Below are 3,765 nucleotides of genomic sequence, written 5' to 3'. Positions count from 1 at the left end.
TAAACAAAAGGCCTATTTCTCTTAAAAGAAATTCACAAATCTGTCCAAATCTGTGTTAGTGAGCACTAATCCATCCACCTCACAGGTGTGGCATATCAAGATGCTTATTAGACAGCATGATTATTGCACAGGTGTGCCTTAGGCTGGCCACAATAAAAGGCCACTCTAAAATGTGCAGTTTCACTGTATTGGTGGGGTCCGGGGGGGATCCGAAAACCAGTCAGTATCTGGTGTGACCACCATTTGCCTCATGCAGTGCAACACATCTCCTACGCATAGAGTTGATCAGGTTGTTGATTGTGGCCTGTTGAATGTTGGTAAACTCCTCTTCAATGGCTGTGCAAAGTTGCTGGATATTGGCAGGACCTGGAACACGCTGTTGTATAAGCCAATCCAGAGCATCCCAAACATCCTCAATGGGTGACAGGTCCTGTGAGTATGCTGGCCATGCAAGAACTGGGATGTTTTCAGCTTCCAGGAATTGTGTACAGATCCTTGCAACATGGGGCCGTGCATTATCATGCTGCAACATGAGGTGATGGTCGTGGATAAATGGCACAACAATGGTCCTCAGTATCTTGTCATGGTATCTCTGTGCATTCAAAATGCCATCAATAAAATGCACCTGTGTTCGTTGTCCATAACACACGCCTGCCCATACCATAACCCCACCGCCACCATGGGCCACTTGATCCACAACGTTGACATCAGCAAACCGCTCACCCACACGACGCCATACACGCTGTCTGCCATCTGCCCTGTACAGTGAAAACTGGGATTCATCCGTGAAGAGAACACCTCTCCAAAGTGCCAGACGCCATCGAATGTGAGAATTTGCCAACTCAAGTCGGTTACGACGAAGAACTGCAGTCAGGTCGAGAACCCGATGAGGATGACGAGCATGCAGATGAGCTTCCCTGAGACGGTTTCTGACAGTTTGTGCAGAAATTCTTTGGTTATGCAAACCGATTGTTGCAGCAGCTGTCTCAGGCTGGTCTCGAGGTGAAGATGCTGGATGTGGAGGTCCTGGGCTGGTGTGGTCTGTTGTTGTGAGGCTGGTTGGATGTACTGCCAAATTCTCTGAAACACCTTTGGAGATGGCTTATGGTATAGAAATTAACATTCAATTCACGGGCAACAGCTCTGGTGGACATTCCTGGAGTCAGCACGCCAATTGCACGCTCCCTCAAAACTTGCGACATCTGTGACATTGTGCTGTGTGATGGAACTGAACATTTTAGAGTGGCCTTTTATTGTGGCCAGCCTAAAGCATACCTGTGCAATAATCATGCTGTCTAAGCATCTTGATATGCCACACCTGTGAGGTGGATGGGTTATCTGGGCAAAGAAGAAATGCTCACTAACACAGATTTAGACAGATTTGTGAACAATATTTGAGAGAAATAGGCCTTTTGTGTACACTGAGAAAGTCTTAGATCTTTGAGTTCAGCTCATGATAAATGGGGGCAAGTATTGCGTTTATAATTTTGTTCAGTATATTTGGGACGTTTGACACGAAAGCTAGCATAATGTGCTTAACTTGGCTAGCATGATAGTTAAGCTAGCAACACAACCATAGCTACATAGCTGTACTTACATATTAAACAAAAGGGACTGTGCTAACAATCATTGCACATACGAAGATACATAGATTATAGCAAAGCTAGCTAGCAACTGTTTATAACTTAGTACAGAATTATTAGTTAGAATTATTAGACAGTAGACTCGTGTGTCAGTTGCTGCTGATTGATAGCACAGTATGTATATGTTAATCTACAGACTGATTTATATTCTAGTTTTTGGGGCATCATGTTTAAAATGTTAAAATATTTGACAAGTTATACAAACTGTTCATGTCAGACAATGTAGAGTTACCTAGCTAGGTCTCATTAGTAGCTAGTTTGGTCAGTATCCTAATTGACTTCAGATAGATAGATCTCGCTATAGAGGCCTACGAAGCTTGCTAGTTGTGAGATATATTTTACAGGTAGCTGTTGTCGCAAGAAAAATGTTTCATTGATACCCTCGCTGTGTACATCTGACAAAACCACATTCCGTGTTTTTTTTTTTCACCTTCATAACAAAATTATTAATTCGAAAAAAATGAGGTAGCTTATTCTGAACTGACACTTACTGGGACTGGCTTTAATTCAGTTCTCACTTGATTCTTGAGGTGCTGAAAGTTTTACTGCATGTCTCTTTACAAGAATGCTGAGTGTGTGTGTTCGCATGTGTGTGTGTGACGTTGTTTGTATGAGATAGTGTATATGCGTTGTGTGTGTATAAATATGTGCAATAAATCATCAGCAGGTATTGAGCCTCCCTGAAGATATCAACAAAGCATTGGGTAATTGCCTCAAGGGTGGGACTACAGAAGAAGGAGGGATTTCAGCTGTTGATTGATGGCATTGTCCTGCTGTGATGGTGATATGGGTAGAGCACCTATATGGTAGCGGCGAAGAATAACTGTAACAATGTGAATAGGACAGTGTATTTATTTACTAGTGAAACATCATCACTCACATTTTATAGAGGACTATAAGGAATGAAAGGGCAATATTTGTTAACTCCCTCAACTGTTTACCAATGGGACAAGTTAACAGAGTGAGTAACCACTCTGAACCACCAGAGTAAGAATGTCCTGGAGCCGCTTTTGGAGGTTGTTTTCTATCTGTGTATCCCTCCTCCTCAGGGCTTTGTATCTCTCCCTCTTTAGCATGTTCGACATATTGTATAACATACATAGATGCACCAGCCCGCCCTTATTCACTTATTGTAATAGGTATTAGCCTAGTTATAACTATGGTGTAGGTAGGCTACATTAAACAGTTTGAGTATAATATGTATAGTTCTCAAGAGTGAAGGAGCTTTTTCAGGCTCTTTTGTGGGCTACTATAGGTCCTCTTTTCTTTCTTCCTGTTCCCTCCTACTTCATTTTGGAGCAAGACGTGAGGAATTAATTCCTGTGTATTTATTATGTACATGTTCAGGGATGTAAATACTATAATATCTAGCTCTTAGGGAATTGAGTGGAAGGATTGTTTGGGGCTGCAGCAGTCGTCAGCTGGCCAAAACATGAGCCATGGTGACTGAGAGGGTAAGAAGTGTGGAAGAAAACAAACTACTGTAAATGTATTTGTGTTTCTGTGTGTACTGTACTAAACATGTATGTCCATGTAAATAGAGATATGATAGTATTGTATTATTTTTATTGTGTTACTATATTGTATTTCTTATTAGAACAGAACAAAGTATGTATTAAAGAAATTGACTATTTATGTTTTTTTCCCCCAATAATTTGACAAAAGAAGAATGTTATGCATTGGTGTCACTCCAAAACATGCTGCTTTCAAATAAGTATTGTATGTACTGGCGCAGGAGTTGTTTTTTCAACTAAATTCGGCTGAATACTATTGCTTACACAAATATACACACTAATCACAAACTCAATAACTTCCTCATTGTCCTGTACAGGTTACTTTATAGTATTGGTTGTCCATGTAGCTCAGCCTCACCACTGTTCTTGAGCTGCCACACAAATGACAACATGCATGCACACTTTCACATTAATATAGCAAGTAACTTGCTGAAAGAGGGTGAGCATGTGAGTGTGCACTCCCAGTCACATGCACCTTGTCTTCCCGCACTCATTCATTGTTTTGTAGGTTTGCCCTCTTCAATTAATAATGTTAGCCGCTCAGTTAACCTTGATGGTGGCACTAAGAATTGGAGTTGTTCAGTAGTTATGAAGTTGTGAATAGCTCA

This window comes from Esox lucius, chromosome 17, assembly GCF_011004845.1.
Source record: "Esox lucius isolate fEsoLuc1 chromosome 17, fEsoLuc1.pri, whole genome shotgun sequence".
Taxonomy (NCBI): Eukaryota; Metazoa; Chordata; class Actinopteri; order Esociformes; family Esocidae; genus Esox; species Esox lucius.
This window is presented reverse-complemented; position numbering follows the sequence as displayed.